The sequence below is a fragment of the Sturnira hondurensis genome, unplaced genomic scaffold, assembly GCF_014824575.4.
Source record: "Sturnira hondurensis isolate 20B ecotype Veracruz unplaced genomic scaffold, ASM1482457v3 Scaffold0000880, whole genome shotgun sequence".
NCBI classification, from domain to species: domain Eukaryota; kingdom Metazoa; phylum Chordata; class Mammalia; order Chiroptera; family Phyllostomidae; genus Sturnira; species Sturnira hondurensis.
The window spans coordinates 21,258,986-21,279,762 of NW_028073511.1; positions in this window are offsets into that span (position 1 = coordinate 21,258,986).

Genomic DNA, 20,777 nt, shown 5'->3' on the forward strand with positions numbered 1-20,777 from the left:
TATTGTAGGTAGTTGGTTTGTTGTTTCTTGGCTCTCCTAGAATGCTAGTGATTTTTGTGTGTACTCTATAGGCTGGTTCATGATTTTGACCCTGCTTTTTGATAAGTTGCATTTCTGGCTGGTTCTGTGAGAAGGTCATGCACACGTTGTCTTGGTGTCAAGCAGAAAGTGCTGGCTCCTCATCAGAGCTCTGTGGCTTTTAATGAGGGTTGCCATTAGACAGGTATTTGAATATTGTTCAGCAGCCCTGTGTCTCATTATTATACTTCACTTCAAACTTGGATTAAAAAAGAGCTGCGAGAAAGATCCTGGCAAAACTATGATATTTGCTTTGTGTATAAACTTTTGCAGTACAACAGACTCAAGAAAAATCACATGTTTGTTAGCAATAGTTAATTGGACTCCCACAAACATCAAGTGTGGGTCCCCTTAATTCAGCAGCCCCAACACAAATGGAGTGGTTATCAGCACCAAAATGGTCTATTCATCCCTGGGTGGCAAAGGGATGACAGTAACATGTAGGGAGAGTGTTACACCTGCTTACAAGGAAAGATGGAAGATGCCCTTAAAAATAATTTGCTATTCAGGTATTGTAGAAAACACTCTCACCTCACTTCAGGGGCTGAAAGGGGTATGTTGGTGCTGGCAGGTGTGCTGGCAGGCATGCTGTCAGAGGGACTATTAAACATTGAAGAAGAAGAAGAATAAAAAACAGTCTATATCCAATCTACTGAGACTTCTTTTCTGGTTTTTTTTTCTGGTAGTCTTAAAATGGTCAAGAAACAAAGGGGTGTGAAGATGTTCAGTTGCTGGAATGCTCGTGATGAAGACAAGGATGACTCCAGCACCTTCTTAGTCATTGGGTAACGAAGAAGTCAGAGTAACCATTCTTTTCTTTCTCTCTGTAATCTGTACTACAACAATTTGGTATGCTTCAGTTAGACCAGTCTGTTAAAAGCAGCAAATTTAAAAGAGAGAAAATGATTCATATCCTATAATGAGTGTGCATAGTGGACCCTCAGTAAAAGAGTTCTTCCCTTTACCTCTAGCCAATTCTCCTACTGACACCTAAAGAAGGATTTTCTTTTCTTAGGATAAAATTATTACTACTATTATGAAAACAAACACTGCTGACACTGCTACTGCTACTAGTAACAATAGCTGTTTGTGGAGGTTAATATAGGTTAAGTTGACAAGGCCAAGGCAACCTAGATAGCTGACTAAAAATTTTTCTGGATGAATCTGTGATGTATCTCTGGACCATGTCTCTGGTTCTATTTTGCCTACTTGTTTGTCTTGTGATTAGGTTCCACTTATAGGTGAGATTATGTGGTATTTGTCTTTCACTACCTGCTTATTTCACTTAGTATAATGCTCTCCAGTTCCATCCATGCTGTTGCAGAGGGTAGGAGCTCCTTCCTTCTTTCTGCTGTATAGTATTCCATCTTGTAAATGTACCACAGTTTTCTGATACACTCATTTATTGAGGGGCACTTAGGTTGCTTCCAGCACTTTGCTATGGTAGATCATGCTGCTCTGAACATTAGGTGCATAGGTTCTTTTGAATTGTTATTTCAGGGTTCTTAGGGTATATTCCAAGCAGCAAAAACTGTCAAAATGCAGTTTCATTTTTAGTTTTGGGAGGAAATTCCATACTGTGTGTCCACAGTGGCTGCACCAGTCTGCATTCCCACCAACAGTGCACTAGGTTCCCTTTTCTCCACAACCTTGTTAGCACTTGTTTGTTGATTTGTTTATGATGGCATTCAGACTAATGTGAAGTGGTATTGCAATATTGATAAATTCTTAAAGTTTGTTGGAATAATCAAGGGTGTCTCCCTGGGGGAAATAGTAACTGAGTTGAGTGTTGAACACCAAAAAAAATGAGTTAAGGAAGTGAAGAGAAATGGTGTACTTAAAAAAGAGAAAATAGGATGTATAAAGGTAGATTTAGAAGAAAATGGCAATGAATTCTGAGCAATTGGGATTTAGGTTTGAGAGAGAGGTGGAGGCTTGTGAGAGATCTGATTAAAGTACTCAGAGAGCAAACCGGGAAGGATGTTGGAAGTCATGACAGGACTGAATTTTATCCAGTGGACAGTCCCTGGGTGATTGCATGTACTAATCCAGAAAGGAAAAAAATAAGGACTAAACTAAAGCAGTGGCCATAGACTAAAGCATGCAAACAAATGTTGTCCTTGTTGTTAGAGCTTGTGGGGAACTTGCAGCATTGTAGGAATTGTCAACCCCCACAAATTGCATTGTATACCACCAAGTTCTATCCACTGCAGAAAGGGGTTCAGTAACAGCACTATAACCGGAGTACGGGCAGTAGCCCCCAGGTAGTGAATCCTCACGGTTGGTTTTCTCTGTTCCCCAAACTTCCCAACAAAGCTAAAGAGTCACATTTTCATAACAATTTGTTATTGACACTAATTTAAAAGTTCTTTTGAAAAATAAAGACAATTAACTTGAAGCAGGCAATTATTTTGTGTGTGTATACATGCTTGTGTACACACTAATTCTATCAGCCTTGGTCATATACTTGATCTTTCTTGAAATAAATCATGAGTTTGGCCTCAGGGAAAAGCTAGGCTATCTTTCTATGCTAATCGATACTGGAATAGCTTTTCATTATTAGTCAAATATGCAAGAAAAGGCATAAGTCAATGCTATACATTTATAAATATATACCATTGATTAATGCCTTTTCTTGCATATTTTACTAATAATGTCAGTGTTGTGAAACAAAACAGAACATAATTATATCTCTATCCTCAAGTTGCTAAAATGTGATTAGGAAGAGAAAATATCATTGTTTAAAACTTCATAATAAAGACTATAAAAGCCATGGGAATTCAGAGAAGAGATCAAGGCAAATATGCTTGACTGGTGGTGGGAAAATATTTAGGAGATTCTGGCTGAGGAAAAAGAAGTTAGCAATTTAGTAACTGAATATTGAGGGTGGGTGGGGCATGCGGATGGTTAATAACATTTAACATGAGGCAAGAAATTTTGGTTTTATTGTATGAGTTGTGAATAGAAGAATATATCAACAAGGGCCTTGTTTGCAGGGGTGGAGAGTGATTGACAGCTGTTACAGTGGTGTGTGGATTGGCACCTCTCTGCCCCACTGGATTTTGTGACATTAGTAAAACCTTACTGTCCTCACCTGGTTCCCCTATGAAAACTGAGGTTGAGACAAGTAGTGTATCTTGCAAAGTCACCCCAGGAATCAGGAGAGAGGGACTGAGATGAGGGAAACTGGGAGGGAGGACAAGCTAATGAAGGGTTCAATGCTAAGCAGGCCCTGTGAAGGCAGCTGGGTTGATCAGGCTGGGACCATCTGAGGAGTATCTCACAAAATGACCACCCAAGCGATGGAAGAATAACAGTTATGCACAAGTGCCCCATCGGGTATTAACTCATCCATTCTTTCTATGACATTAGTGTGAGTACTTGCCAAAGTCAGGGGAGCCCAAGAATAGACCTGAGAGACCCAAGAATAGGTGGAGCTGAGAGAAGGTCATGATAACTTTGTCAAAGGTGGTACCCTTGCTGAAAGGGCCGGAGTCGAAGATCAGCTGGGAAGAGCTGACCCTGAGAAGGGCATGAGGTGACAGATACATCCATCATTTCAGCCTGATAAGAACAAAGTCTATAAGAATTACAAACTTTTACAAAATAAATGCAGGTTTATTATTGGCAAAATAGCATTTTAATAATGGGCTAACAAAGTGTTGCCTTGACATCATTTGAGCACATCTTTTAATGAATAGTTAAAAATGCTTTCTTATTAATGTCATATTTCTCAAAACCTAATGTGGTGCTTGGTGCAGAGCAAATGTTGAGTACTATGTGTGGAAGGACTAAGTGAGTCAACTCACACAAATGGGCTCTTCAGAATGCAGTAGGAGTGATATTCCTCAGTACCATTTGAACAGCAATGGTGTCAAGAAATAGAGGAGAGGGCTTCTTATTTTTTTTAAATTAATTCATTTTGAAAACACAGATAGCACTAGGGAAAATTATAGCTTACCTTCATTTTATTTATTCATTTTTAAATTTTATTGTTGTTCAAGTATAGTTTTATGCCTTTTCCCCCAACCTCTCCTCACCAAGCCAGCCATCCGCACCTGCCTCCCCTGATTCCACTCCCCTTAGTTTTGTCCATGTGTCCTTTACAGTTGTTCCTGAAAATCTTTCACTCCTATAGCTTACCTTTTTAAAAAAACTTTATTTAATTATTTTTCAAGTACAGTTTTAGGTCTATTATTCCCATCACATCTCACCCAACCCCGTGCCCCCCCTTTTTCCCATTTCCACCCTTCTTAGTTGTTTTCCATGTATCCTTTATATTTGTTCCTCTAAATCCCTCCCCTTTTTCCCCTGAAATTCCCTCCCCTCTCCCCTCTGTCACTGTCAGCCTGTTCTCTATTTCAGTGTCTTTGGTTATATTTTGCTTGCTTGTTTGTTTTGTTGTTTAGCTTCCTATTAAAGGTGAGATCATATGGTATTTGTCCTTCAACACCTGGCTTATTTCACTCAGCATAATGCTTTCCAGTTCCATCCATGCTGTTGCAAAAGGTAGGAGCTCCTTCTTTCTCTCTGCTGCATAGAATTCCATTGTGTATATGTACCATAGTTTTTTTATCCATTCATTTAGTGATGGGCACCTAGGTTGCTTCCAACTCTTGGCCATTGTAAATTGTGCTGCTATGAACATTGGGGTGCATATGTTCTTTTGGATTGGTGTTTTGGGGTTCTTAGGATACAATCCCAGCAGTGGAATTGCTGGGTCAAAAGGTAGGTCCAATTTTAGTTTTCTGAGAAAATTCCATACTGTTTTCCATAATGGTTGTACCAGTCTGCAATCCCATCAACAGTGGACCACATTCCCTTTTCCCTACAACCTCTCCAACATTTGTTGTTTATTGCTTTGTTTATGCTAGCCGTTCTCACTGGTGTAAAGTGGTATCTCATTGTGATTTTAATTTGCATCTCTCTGATAGCTTACCTTTAAACCAAATTATTTCAAATTGTAATTGTTTAGTATTTGAAGGAATGTATTCTTTTTAAAACAATTTAAACCTGTTAGTTGCCTCTATATAAAATGTTCTATAATCTATAGTGACCAGGAATGGCCTCATATGCAAATCTAGATTTAAAAAATTGCCGCAAAAAGGTTATATAAAGAATTAATTAAAAATTATTTTGCACGATTCCCAGTCAGGGCACATGCCTGGGTTGCAAACCGGTTCCTTGCAGGCTAACTACCAGCAGGGGATGCACAAAAGGCAACCATACATTGATGTTTCTCTCCCTCTCTCCTTCCCCTCTAAAAATAAATAAATAAATAAAATCTTAAAAAAATTTATTTTGCAAAGTTTCTACTCTGCTAATAATGTATAAATTATTTGTAAATATTATGGTAATATGTGGTATTTTCAAGAAGTGGAATTGTATCTTTTTTCTTTCTAATGCTTTTTATGCACTGAATAAATCAGTAAGCAAAAATTTGCTGAATATCCACTGTGTTCACACAGATTTGTTTGAAATAAGTTTTTTTCTTTTTTGTTGTTGTTGTTAAAATACAGTTGTCTCCATTTTCCCTCCACCACTCCCTGCCACCCCAGCCAACCCCACCTCCCACCCTTGATCCTACCTCCCTTTGACTTTGTCAGTGTGCCCTTTATACATGTTCCTTGACAACATTTCCTGTCTTATCCCCATTATCCCCTCCCACCTCCCCTCTAGTTACTGTCAGTTTGTTCTCTAATTCAATGTCTCTGGTTATATTTTGCTTGCTTGTTTTGTTTTGTTGATTAGGTTCCACTTATAGGCGAGATCATATGGTATTTGTTTTTTTACCACCTGGCTTCCTTCATTTAGCATAATGCTCTCCAGTTCCATCCATGCTGTCACAAAGGGTAGGAGTTCCTTCCTTCTTTCTGCTGTGTAGTATTCCATTGTGGAAATGTACCACAGTTTTTTGATGCACTCATTTGCTGAGGGGCACTTAGGTTGCTTCCAGCACTTAGCTATTGTAAATTGTGCTGCTATGAACATGGGGGTACATAGGTTCTTTTAGATTGGTGTTTCAGGGTTCTTAGGATATAGTCCCAGCAAGGGAATTGCTAGGTCAGAAGGCAGTTTCATTTTAAGTTTTCTGACAAAATTCCATACTGTTTTCCACAGTGGCTACACCAGTCTGCATCCCCACCAACAGTGTACTAGGCTTCCCTTTTCTCATAGCCTCACCAGCACTCGTTGTTTGTTGATTTGGTTATAATGGCCATTCTGACCAATGTAAAGTGGCATCTCATTGTGGTTTTAATTTACATCTCTGTTATGGCTAATGATGCTGAGCATTCTTTCGTATGTCTCTGGGCCCTTTGTTTGCCCTCCTTGGAGAAGTTTCTGTTCAGGTCCTTTGCCCATTTTTTAATTGGCTTGTTTGTCTTCCTGGAGTGGGGTCATGTGAGTTCTTTATATATTTTGGAGATCAAACCCTTGTCTGAGATATCATTTGCAAATATATTTTTCTATATGGTTGGCTCCCTTTTCATTTTGCTGTTTTCTTTACCTGTGCAGAAGCTTTTTATTTTGATAAAGTTCTATTTGTTTTTCCTTTACTTATGTTTCTTGCTCTAGGGGACATATCAGTGAAAATATTGCTGCATGGAATATCTGAGATTTTCCTGCCTATGTTCTCCTCTAGGACTTTATGGTGTCTATATATTTAATATGGTGTCTATAAGTCTAGGACTTATATTTAAGTCTTTTATCCATTTTGAATTTGTTTTTCTGTGGGGTGTAAGTTGGGTCAATTTTCACTTTTTTGCATGTAGGTGCCCAGATCTTCCCACACCATTTGTTATAGAGGTCATTTTTACTCCATTTTATGTTGCTGCCCCCTTTTTCAAATATTTATTGACCATAGAAGCATGGGTTTATTTCTGGATTCTCTACTCTGTTTCATTGATCTATGTCAACATAATAAAGGCCATATATCAGAAGCCTACAGACAACATCATACTCAATGGGCAAAAACTAAAATCTTTTCCACTAAGATCAGGAATAAGAGAAGGGTATCCACTTTCACCACTCCTATTCAACATAGTATTTGAAGTCCTAGCCATGCAATCAGACAAGAAACAGAAATAAAAGGCATCCAAATTGGAAGGGAAGAAGCAAAACTTTCATTGTTTGCATGCATATGACACAATAGTGTACATAGAAAATCCTATAGACTCCACTGAAAAATTGCTTGACCTAATAAGTGTATTTGGCAAGACAGCAAGATACAAAGTCAATATTCAAAAATCAAAGGCAGTTTGTATACCAACAATGAAATATCAGTAGCAGAAATCAGGGGAAAAAGTCCCATTTGCTATAGCAACAAGAAAAATAAAGTACATAGGAATAAACCTAACCAAGGACTTAAAAGACCTGTACTCAGAAAACTACACAACACCGAAGAAATAAATTAAGGAAGACACAAACAATATGTACCATATTCAGGGATTGGAAGAATTAACATTATCAAAATGTTCATACTACCCAAAGCAATTTATAGGTTCAATGTAATCCCTATTAAAATACCAATGACATATTTCAGAGATATATATAAACATTTCAAAGATTTATATGGAACCATAAGCAACCCTGGATAGCCATGGCAATTTTGAAAAAGAAGAACAAAATAGGAAGGATCACAATACCTGATATCAAACTGTGTATTACAAGGCCACAGTAATCAAAACATTCCAGTACTGGCATGAAATAAGTTTCTGCTCCCATCTATACTCATTCCTTTTCTTTTCTGAAGGAGATCGTTCACTTACTAAGTTCCTAGATGACAAATTTCAATTACAAACCACACATTTCAATTACAAACCATTTCCCTGAGAATGCTGTCGTCATGCTCTGGGAAACCATGCTTTGGAATGTTCCCTGCAGATCTTCTGAGGCTTGTGAGCTAGAGAGCCAGCTGTGATTTGGCCGTAGAAGGAGGCTCTGGGCTCTTACTCTCGGACTTCAGTAGATTAACATTTCCATCAGCTGTGGAGCTTTCAACCTGAGTTGTCACTTCAGAGATATGTTTGTTGTTTTAAATCCTGCAACATTATCTGGGCCTATAAGTTCCCAGGATTTTTAAAGCCATAATTACAGGTATAGGAGATTCTACTTGCATGATAGGTGGTTAATTTTAATTTCAGGTCATCTTAATCCTCATAACAATGAATGGTTTAATTTTAATGAACTAATCCATGAAAGACAGTATATAACATGGAAACAAGCTGCAGTATAATTCCTTTCTGTTTCAGATTGCATTTTTGTCAGAATTCTGATGAAATTAGGAAAATGAATCAGAGCTGGCCAATGATTGTTTATGTTGAATTGTAAATCTCTTGGTCATCCCATCGAACATATTTATCTTAAACCTTATATACCAATGCTTAGTGAAATTCTCTTTTCTAGTGTAATGGAATGAAAAGTAAAGCAATTAATATACACTAAAGAGAAGAATTTCAAAATATCAAAAATTCACAATGTCACGTCCCTTTCTTGATAAAATCTTTTTCACCTAAGAAGGTGTCATCATTACCAACTTATTTGCTCAAACGATTTATATGAAGCATTCTTAATGTTTCATTTCCCTTTCATTATTGGATATTTGGTCCTGTCCAAAATGTCCACAGGGATGTCTGGTCCATGCAAAATGGTCCTGGGGATTTAGTACTATTCAAAGTGTCCATGGATACATTTGGTCAGGGCCAAAAAGTTCTTTATATTTGGTTCTGTCCAAAATGTCCATGCTTATGAAACAAACCTTGGTTCAAATGGCTTATAATGTTTATTTCTACTTTAGGCTTACAGGAGTAATGTATTAAAAATGCTATCATGTTTTATCAGTTCGATAATTGTTGTAGTTGTATTGCCCATAAAAATCTACATGCTTCAGTAGCCTAGCTGTTACTGGCACCTGGGGTAGGTAGCTGGGTGGGTGTGCAGCACATGTTTTCCTTCATCACCACCACTCCAGCAAGCCTAGCTGATCTTTTCCCAAAATATATTTGTTCACCTGTCTATTTTCAGGGCTAAGAGTCTATTCCACATGTCATTTCTCAAGTTGAAAAAGTTTCCTTCCATTCCTAGTATGCTGAGAATTGTTATTCTGGGAGGTGTTAAATTATTTTCAAATGCTTTTCTTGTGTCCACTAAAGTGATCATACGGTTTTATTCTTTATTTTATTTATATGATGATTACATTGATTGATTTCTCAACCTTAAATTCCCAGGAAAAATGTCCACATAATTATAATGTATTATTCCTTTGTATATTTATTGGATTTTATTTGTTAATATATTCTTAACAGTTTTTTATTTCTATGTTTATGAGGAATATGGTTCTGTGATTCTCTTTTCCTATGTCTTCATCTATTTTTGATATCGGGGTAAAATTGGCCTCATAAAATGAGTTAGAAATTGTTTCTGACTCTTTATTTTGAAAGTGTAAGATTGGAGTTACATCTTCCTTAGAGTTTGAAAAAAATATCCAGTGAAGCCATTTGAGCCTGGAGAATTTTCTCTTTATTTTGTTGGAAGTGAAGGGTGAGGGTTAACTATGTATTCAATTTCTTTGATTTATTTAGAGCAGCACAAGTTTTCTACTTTTCATTAAGTTTTGATAATTTGTGTCTCTCAAGGATTGTGTTCTTTCCATATAGGTTGTAATATTTATTGGCGTAAAGTTTTTCATAGTATTATGCAACACAGCACTTTCATTTTATAAGTAATTCAATCAGAACCATTTTTACCCATTGTTCCTACTTTTTTAAAATTAATTTTTATTCTTCAATTACAGTTCACATACAATATTACATTAGTTTCAGGTGTACAACCCAGTGAGTAGATATTATATACATACTAAATGATCGTCCCAATAAATCTACTATACCATATATATTATTACAACATTATTGACTATATTCTGACACCATACATTGTTATTACTTTATTGACTGTATTCTCTATGTTCTACTTTGTATCACCATGACTATTTGTACTTATTAATCCTTGCACCTTTTCCCCTATTCTCCCCCTTCCCTTGTTATCTTTTAAAGTCTGAAGGTTCTGTAATGACGTCACCTCTTTTACTGCTGTTATAAGTTGTCCTTGGTCTCTCTCTCCTCCCCGCTGCCCTCCCTCCTTCCCCTACTCCCTTCCTTCCTTTCTTCCTTTCCCCTTCTCCTCAGCCTTCTTCTTCTTTCTTCTTCGCTTTTTTCTCCTAAATATTTTAATTTTATTGATTTTATATATTGTTTTTTTATTTTCTATTTCATGGATTTCTGCTCTTATATTGAATTACCAATTTCTGCATAGTCTGGCCTTAATTAATTCTTTTTCTGGATTCTTAGGATAGAAGTATAAATTATTCATTTTAGACTTCTTTTTTCTAATATAAATTTTTTTAGTACTATGTATTTTCTTCTAAGTATCGCTATAGTTACACTCACAAATTGTGATATAATTTTACTATCATTGATTTTGTATTTTTTAACCTAATATTTATTTAATATATATTGTTTAATTTTCAAACATCTGGCACTTTCTGGCAATCTTATTGTCATTGGGTTTTAAGTTAATTACATTGAGGTTAGATAACATACTCTGTATGACTTCAAACCTTTAAATTTATTGAGGTTTTTTATTGCTCAAATATGTTTATTTTTGTAAATGTACCATTACATTTGTAAAATATGAGTGGCATTATTAAATATTTTTATTTAATTGATATTTTGTGGCATAGTGTTTTATAAATACCATGAAATCAAAGTATTTGATAGTGCAGCTCGGATTTTACATGGCTACTGATTTTTGCTTGTTATCTAATAAATTTCTTAGAAAAAGTGTGTTAAAATCTTCATGTAAAAATGTGTAATCATACCTCTTTTTAAAAAAACTTCCATTATTAGGTGTTTTCACATTTATGATGGTTATCTTTCCCTGATGAATTGACATTTAAGAAAATTTTATGTGTATGGTTTCATATTTTTATTGGTTACTTCTTGCTGTTTCTAGAATTACAGTGGTGGAATTAAAAAAATATTAAAATTATGCAACACAGCACTTTCATTTTATAAGTAATTCAATCAGAACCATTTTTACCCATTGTTCCTACTTCTTTTAAATTGATTTTTATTCTTCAATTACAGCTGACAGACAACATTATATTAGTTTCAGGTGTACAACCCAGTGAATAGATATTATGTACATACTAAATGATCATCCCAATAAATCTAGTATACTATATATATTATTACAATATTATTGACTATATTCTGATACCATACATTGTTATTACTTTTTTGACTATATTCTCTGTGTTCTACTTTATATCACCATGACCATTCTGTAACTACTAATTTGTACTTATTAATCCTTGCACCTTTTCCCCTATTCTCCCCCTCCCCCCTCCCAATTTGTAACCATCCAAATGATCTCCCTGTCAATGATTCTGTGTCTGTTCTGCTTCTTTGGTTAGTTTGTTTTTTAGATTCAAGTGTTGATAGTTGTGACTTTGTTGCCATTTTAATATTCATAGTTTTGATCTTCTTCTTTTTCTTAAATAAGTTCCTTTAACATTTCATATAATAATGGCTTGGTGTGATGAACTCCTTTAGTTTTCCCTTGTCTGGAAAGCAGTTTATCTGCCCTTCAATTCTAAATGATAGTGTTATTTCCCATAAGACTGTCAGCTGATTTCTCAAAAGAAACTGCAGATTATGAGACTGGCAAGAATTATTCAAAATATTGAAAAGCAAGGACCTAGAACCTAGATTACTCTATCCAGCAAATATATGATTTATTTTGTTTTATAGATTCAATTGTTGATAGATATGTATTAATTGCCATAAAATTATTCATTTTTTAAATCTTTTTAATCGTTATCTTCTTAAAGAAGGCCTTTTAACATTACCTGTAGTGCTGGTTTGGTAATGATGAACTTCTTCAGCATTTTCTTGTCTGGGAAGCTCTTTATGTGTCTTTCAATTCTAAATGATAGCTTTGCTGGGTAGAGTAATTTTGGTTGTGTCTTCTTGCTTTTCATTACTTGGAATATATCTTACCACTTCTGGCCTGTAAAGTTTCTGTTGAGAAACCGGCTGATAATCTTATGGGAGGTCCTTTGTAGGTAACTAAATTTAAGATTCTCTTTGTTTTCAACATTTGGAAGTTTAATTATGATGCATCTTGGCATAGGCTTCTCTGGGTTTATCTTATTTGTGACTCTATGCATTTCCTGAACTTTTATGTCTATTTCCTATACTATGTTAAAGAAATTTTCTGGCATTATTTTTCAAATAGATTTTTAATGTCTCGCTCTTTTTTTCCTCCTTCCAGCATAGTCATAATACAAATGTTGGTACACTAGAAGTTGTTCTAGAGGCTCCTTCATTATCCTCAAATTTTTGGATTCATTTTTATTTTTGCTATTCTGGTTGGGTATTTTTTACTTCCTTATATTCCAAATTGCTGATTTGATATTTGGCTTCATCTACTCTACTGTTGATTCCATGTAAATTATTCTTTATTTTAGTTAATGTATCCTTTATTTCTGATTAGTTATTTTTTATTGTTTCCATGTTCTTTCTCATGCTGTTGAAGTTCTCTAAATTCACTACTCCTCCCCTAAATTCATTGAACATCCTTATAACCAGTGCTTTGAACTCTGCATCTAGAATATTGCTTGTGTTCATTTTATTTAGTTCTTTTCTATAATTTTGGTTGTTTCTTTCATTTGGGACATTTTTCTTTGACTCTTCATATTGGTAGCTTTTCTGTGTTTATTTCTATGCGTTATATGGAGTTGCTATGTTTCCCAGGCTTGGTGGAGTGGCCTAATGTAGTAGGTGTCCTTCCTGATCACCCAAGCTGGGCATTCAAAGTGCACCCCTGGTTTGGGTTGTGTATACCCTCCACTTATATTTGAGCCTTGATTGCTGCTAGCACATCAAGGCTCAAAGCCACTAGAAACAGCTTGGGTAGGCATGCTAGTTGGGTAAGGCAGAGTCTCAGGGGATCACCAGTGATAGCCACATTGGTGAAGACTCATATGGTGCCTGCCTGTAGGCTCTGTTGGGGGAGGGCTCAGGAAAGGAACAATGACCTCTGCCAGCACCTCTGTCCCCAAAAAACTCCTCCAGCTCTTGCCCTGATGTTCCTCCCTACATGTCCCTGGTGCATTTTGAGCTGCTGTCCTAGTGCTGAAGGTCACAGCAGGTGAATCCAAGTAAGTCCATGCATGGGCCTTTTGAGAGGAACTCCCTGGGACTCCAGAGCACTCTGTCTCCCTCAGTCATAATTCCCACTGATTTTTATAGCCAAAAGTCATGGGGGCTTCTTTTCCTGGCACTGGAATCCTGGGCTGGGAGAACTGGTATGGGGCTGGGACCTCCGGTTTCTCAGGTAGCTCTTCGTAGCTGAGATATCCCTCCTGATTTTTGTCTGCCTGTTCCTTGTCTTAACCCCTTTTGTTAGTCTCAGTGTGGCTTCTTTATATAGTAAGTTGTAGAATTTATTTTCAAGTGGATTTCAGGCAGTTGTAACTTAGTTTTCATTCTTCTGTTTCTCTTTTTCTAATTAAAAAAATATTTGAACTTTCTTTAGAATTTGAAATCTATATACATTTTTGAGTTATATATTTTTACTTTAAAAGGCTGCTTTATATATAACAACAAACAGCATTAGCTTTTCACAGTCCACTTACAGTTAATATTATTGTACTTGAAATAAATTATAATCATCTTACAAACATATAGGCCCGTTTTTCTCCTTTATGTTTACATATAAAACATAAAACTACTGTATGTATATTTGTGATGTATATCATAAATACACTTTAAGATCCTGAAATAAAATATTTTAAATTTTGTTTTAAATATTTGAATATGTTATAAGGAAACAAAGCTGATAAAAAGGAAAAATTAAAAATAACTTACATTCATCCAGACATTTATCATTTCCACATTTGCCATTTATCCTTATGTGGGGGCAACTTTACCCTCAAGTGCCCCCACCGTTTACCACAGATGAAAGTAAACACTACCAAGACATGATCTGCTTGGGGATGAGAGGTGGTCAGTTTCTCTGAGGAAAAAAGGCCTTGAGCCCCTTCTTCCAGGGGCTTTTACTGGGTTGTAATACACAGGAATACAGGGCAGCAAGGATCAAACAGTAGATAACATTTCAAAGAAATCTGAGAGCTTAGTCCAAGTCAGAGTCTGTCACGAAGGGTGTTTGCAGATACTTTAGGGTTTCTTGCTCAGACCCTTAACATATGAATGAAAACATTCTTAGCAAAGTAGGTTTCACAGAATTTTTTAGGAATTCTTTCTTATACCAAATTTTTCCCCAGATACTGCTCTGGCAAGGCAAGGAGCTGCACCTCTCCCCATCAGGTTTTCGGGCTTAAGTGGATTAAAGCCAGAAAGCACCCCTCCCAGAGGACAGGGAGGACTCAGGCTATGTCACATAGCTGGGGGGACAAGGGTCCATTACTTCCTATTTGTTGCAGTTCCCCCCAAGTCCTTCCATGATGACCTCCCAAGTGATCAAGTCTGGCTTAGGTTGCCCCTCTCTCTGTGAGGAGTCTTACCTGTCATTGACTTCCGACCATGCTTTGGGGGCAGGAAGAGGAAACTGAGGCAGCATTCACTACCAGAGACAAGCTTTTGTCTCCTGTGGCTCACATTCCAGAGGTCGCTCACTCATCCTTAGCCATAGGGTATAGTGACAATTCCTGAAACCAGGCAGAGTGGTTCCCAACATCCTTATATTTTCCAGTTCTTTTTTTTTTCTTGGTAATTCAAGTTTCTCTCTGGAGTCACCTTCCTGCTGGCTATAGAATTTCCTTTAGTATTTCTTGTGGTGCATGTTTGCCTCTGTTGATTCTCTGAAAAAGTTTATATTTTTCTTTTTTTGTTTTTGTCCAACTTTATAGAAGTATAATAGAAGAATAAATATTGCATATTTTTAAGGTAATACAACATGTTGTCTAGATTTTTAAGGTATACAACAAATCAGTCTAGATCTGTTGATCTGTCTTAAAGTCTCCTTATTATTTTTTTGTACTTACGTTCATCTAGTAAATTTATATTTCAGAAAATTACCCCAGAATTTTCATTTGATTCTTTTTCATTGTTTCTCTTTCTTGGCTGATGTTTTCTATTTCTTTGATTACATTTTTATTTATTGAGAACATCTTTTGTTTTAGTTCATTTAAAGTAATTATAATAGCTGCTTTATAATCCATTTCTATTAGTTCCAGTAGCTGGTTAATTTAGCGGTCAAACTCAATGAATATTCCTTTTTTTTTTGAGAAAGGGTTCCATTTTCTTTTAGTTTTCAAGTAATTTTCTGTTATTTTGGACATTATGAGTGCTATTTTGTAAAGATTTTGGATTTTACTGTATTCTCCAATGAGTATTTCTTTTGTCCTATATGGTACTTTTCAGTTAGCTGGGAATAAACTACAAACTCTGCTTCTTGGGCAGATCTCAATTCAGATTTTTTATGTCGTTAGCTGATTGTCTTTGAGTTTGTTCTATACACACTTGATTCGGGAGTCAGTCGTACATTTGAGTGAGCAGTTTAAGGATTTTCTCTGACTCTTACCCTTTGGAATCCCCCATTCTTTTCAGCATTTATGATTTTCTGGTTTCTTTTTTCTAGTTCTTCGGGTTAGAAAGACCATGGGTTTGAGTACATGTATGTGTCTTTGTCACCACTGTGTAAAACAGTGTGGATTGAATTTAGTTCAAAGTGAATGACTTTATAGACTTACTAGTATTACTCCTTTTTTCCTGAAAGGAACAGAGAATGTGCTTCTGAGAGAATCTATTTCAGTGTTTTCCAGGACTTTCAAAGAGTTGCTTTTTTATACTATGTTCAAGATTTATGCTGGTTCTCTGCAGTGAGTTAACCCAGTAAGGTCTTAGATTATCAAAGCTGCAAAAGGAAGAGGCTCTCTCTTGCCAAGGAATCACTGTAGTTTTTTAATCTACCTCAAAGTCGTCCATATACAATAGTTTGTATCTTGCTAAATAAGTATTTTTAAGACAAGGACCACATAATGCTAGTCCTGTAGCTGGCACACAGCAGAAGTTCACTGTGTCTCTGCTGGATTTTGTTGAAATTAAACCACACTGATTTAAATATATGCAACCGTAAGAGGACCTACCAGCTATAAGACATGGGAAGCTTTAAAATGTTAATTGAGATATTACATTTATACCATACTAGTTCGATAGCATAAAGCTATATAGGAGTCTCACGAGTACAAAATCTCCACAGAAGACCAATTTGCAAATTTTGTATCCCTTAGTAACTGACCTTTTTATTTAACCTGATGTCACCTTGTTTAAAGCTTTATTAATAGAGAATGAAACCTATTTTTTCCAGAAATTCAAGAATCTCTGGAGAAGAGCAAATAAGAGATAAATGTATCATAGGAGAATAAAGGGAAAAAGGCAATGTATCCAAAGGCATCGCTTATTTGGAAAGAAAATTACCCCGTTACATCAGCAATATATAACATTTATAGTATTGTTGATATGTGGGAAACAGGAGCTCAGAATTTTAGGCAATTACAACAAATTGTAACTGCCTGCCATCAAGGTTATCAATACATTGTGGCAGAGTTCAGAACTTCATTTTGAGTAGTTACATATGCTGAGACATTTAAAAGCACTTTATTACTTTTATTTTTACGACATGAAAATATGTGTTCTGGCTTCTCATTTTCTCTTCACTGATTAACTTTGTAAAAAAGCATATATCTTCGACGTATTAGAAATTAAATCATGAATCCCAGTAAGATGGTCCATATCTGTTTTGTGATCAAAGGTAATATTTATTCACTCTTTTTAAAGTTGGAAGGATTTTGAAAAGTCAACCCAGGGTTAGCTCCTATTTGCAAATTTAAGGGAAGGGTTAGGATTAAATTAAAATTGAAAACAAATGTAAAAGTCTTTTTGGAACACAAAGAATAGTATAGATATAAGGCTGAAATTACCTAGGTATTAAAACTGGTATGTGAGTCTAAAAGTACTTTTGAGTAAGTGTAGAAAGACTAAGTAAAATGGGACTATATCCTTTTAAAATTTGGAAAGGTTAAAAGGTTAAGACTGGAAGGATTGCTCTAAACCTAAGGCCCAGATACAATGGACCATTTCATAACCCATTTTATGAAATTGCCACACGGACCAACTGTGAACCGAGCTCAATTTGTAATATTGACTTTAAAAATATTGTGCATTCATTTTGAGTTCTTTTGTGTGGAAATAATGTATGTAAAAAGATAATACAATGTTTGTGTTTTCTGCTTATGAGCTTTCTCATAGGTATAGATTCCCATAAATTATTTCATGTGGGGAAATAATATAGTTTAATAAGTAAATAAATGATTTACTTAACAACAACCAAGAGCCTTTAAAATGTTGTGCACATTTCCTTATTATTGTCAGTTCAGTTCAACCATCTGTCATAATAAATTGGGCCTCACTTCTATTCGTGAACCTTCAAAATTCTCAAAAGGCTGAAATGTCAGCTCTCAAAAACTCATCTTGTCTCTGTTCTTTGCATTTTTCAAATTTCTTTTATGTTTTATGACACCATTTAACTGATCAGTTGAATGGATTTTTTTTGGTATGCATTTAGAAAAAATATATTTGTAAAATAAGAGCCATAGTACTGCTTATGTAAATTGAGAAACCTGAGTGTCTTTTTTGTTTGCTTTTCTGATTTTTTAAAAAAGATTTTTATTTATTTACCTTTAGAGGGGAAGGGAAAGAGAGAGGGAGAGAAATATCAATGTATGGTTGCCTCTCATGCATCCCCCACTGGGAACTGGCCTGCAACCCAGCCATGTGCCCTGACTGGGAATCGAACCGTGATCATGTGGTTCGCAGGCCCACGCTCAATCCACTGCTCTACACCAGCCAGGGTTGTTTTTCTGATTTTTAATAAGGACTTCAGTTGTGATTTTCAATTTTAAAATAAGTAAAATTATTTGATAATTGGGGGATAATTTGAATTACATTAAAAAAGGAGATTAGGATATTAAAGATGGAAATATAAATATATTTCTTCTAAAATAATGGTCAACTTTTTTGCCTGTCAATAAGTTAATGTAAAATTTTCTTTTAAAAAATATTTTATTTATTTTTAGAGAGAGAGGATGGGAAGGAGAAAGAGTGGGAGAGAAACATCAATATGTGTTTGCTTCTCATGTGTCCCCTGCTGGGGACCTGGCCTGCAACTCAGGCATGTGCCCTGACTGGGAATCAAACCAGCAACCCTTTGCTTTGCAGGCCCACGTTCAATCCACTGAGCTACACCAGCCAGGGCAAAAATTTTTCTTGTTTATAAATATGAATATTTGAAGTTGAGAAAGTCATCTAAAATTTATGTCTTAAGTTGGTTACACAATTATTTTGTGATTTCTTGGTGAAATTTTAGAAATACATTTTATCAATATGATTTGATAAAGAATGTAGTTTAAAATTCTGAAATTTGAGCCTAGCAGCTCAACTTATTTTATGTTTTATTTAGCTCTGCTATACAAATAGAGATTGGAATTAATTAGTCAAACAAAAGATATTTCTTGACCCTGTTCAGTGTTCAAAACCCAGTCATGAATTTCCACTGGATTCTCTAAGGTTTTTTTTTTTAAATGGGAAAATACATTTACTTTAATCTTTTTTTAGGCTAAAATAGTAAAAAAAATTGAGTTAAAATACATAATTACACCTAACAGATATTCCAACAACCCAAGCAAATGTTAAATTTGATATTTTAAGTTAGCATTCTAAATATCCACTTCAATTAATGATTGGATGTGTAGATGGATAAGATATATAAAAAAACTCAACTTACTTTAACTAATACATTTATAATTTCATATATGAATGCAAGTGTCTTGCATTTGGATAAAATGGAGAAGGTCATGAAAGACCCCAGTTCTTTCTGACACAACAAAAAGTCAAAGGAGAAACACAGTAATCAGACATTTAAAAATTCCACTGAAGATCTTTGAACAAAATGTATCTAAAATATCTAAACTCCAGAGAGACAAGGTTTTCCTACATGAGGAAGCAATGTAGGAAGCATTCACGTTTGTATCCAGTTGCTGATGTTGGGGACAGAGCGACTGGAGAAGTGATCCTGCAGCAGGGTCACTTTGTCATAGGGGCCAAACAGTCTTTCTTAAATGGTGGCTTCTTCGTCAAAGTGTGAGGCAAGAAGTCAATAAAAAGAACCAGCTATCAAGACAGAAATCACACTCTTTTGTAACTCAGTCATGGAAGCAAGCACTCTCTCATTACTCTCACAAATTCTCCTGGATAGAAGCAAGTCATGAAAGTTTAGCCCACACTCCAGAGAAAGTCATTCCATAGATAATAATGCTAGAAATTAGATATAATTGGAAACCACCTTAGAAATTTATTTACTAGAAACACTTATTGTCTTTTTAGGCATATTGCTCAGAATTAAATTTTAAAAAATACAAAACAGAAAAATCATGAAAATGTCAATGGAAATAGACTGATAAAAAAACCAAGCAGTTGAACTCACCAGCTAAGAAATTGAAAACAACTGCCACAAATATGTTAAATAAACTAAGAATCACATGATGTGTGAATTGAGGGGCTTTTTAATGAGATATTTAAAATACATTTCTAAGAAATCAAATTTAATCAAAAATCTAAAAATGCACCATCTGAAATTTAAAGAGTACACTAAATGACATTAAAACAGATTAAACACAGTATTTAAAAAGTAAATGAACTTGAAGACAGGAAGTAGCATTTATTTAAACTGAAACACATGTGGGGGGATAATGACTAAAAAAAAGGGAACAGATCCTCACTAATTCAGTGACGGAACAACTTTAAATGTTTAAACATATCTGCCCTGGCTGGCGTAGCTCAGTGGATTGAGCACAGGCCTGCGAACCAGACAATCGCAGTTCGATTCCCAGTCAGGGCACATGCCTGGGTTGCTGGCTGGCCCCTTACAGGCTAACTACCAGCAGGGGATGCACAAAAGGCAACCATACACTGATGTTTCTCTCCCTCTCTCCTTCCCCTCTAAAGATAAATAATAAATAAAATCTTTTAAAAAAAGTTTAAACATATCTGTACTTTGAGTTTTAGAATAAGGGTAATAAAGGGAGATACAATTTTTTTCAAATTTGACCAAAAACAGTAACCCATTTATTGATGAGGTTCAGGCCTCAAGCAGAACAAATGCAAGAAAAATTACACCTAAGTACATCATAATAAAAATTCTGAGAATATGAGAAGTATAATTTTAAAGGAGCTGACACAGAGGAGCATAATTTATGTTACATAGAGGAAAATAATCATAAGAATTCCAGGAGATAATTATTTAATTATATTGTAACATTCTTAGATGCAGATATGCTGGAAACTAAAATAAAACTCAAAAAAGGCAATCTCTGCCATCTTCTCATAAATAAGATCCCATATGGTAGAGAGGGGGTCTAGCATAAACACGTACGATAATTATGTGCATGTGATCATGTCAACTGACATGGCACGTGCTTCTTATATTTTTGTGGTTATACCATTTTTTCCTCATTTTTGTTATTGACACTACTACAAATTTCCCCCATTTTCCCTTTTTGCCCACCTCTACCCAGTCTCCGCCCTTCCTTTCCTCTGGCCTTCACCACACTGTCTGAG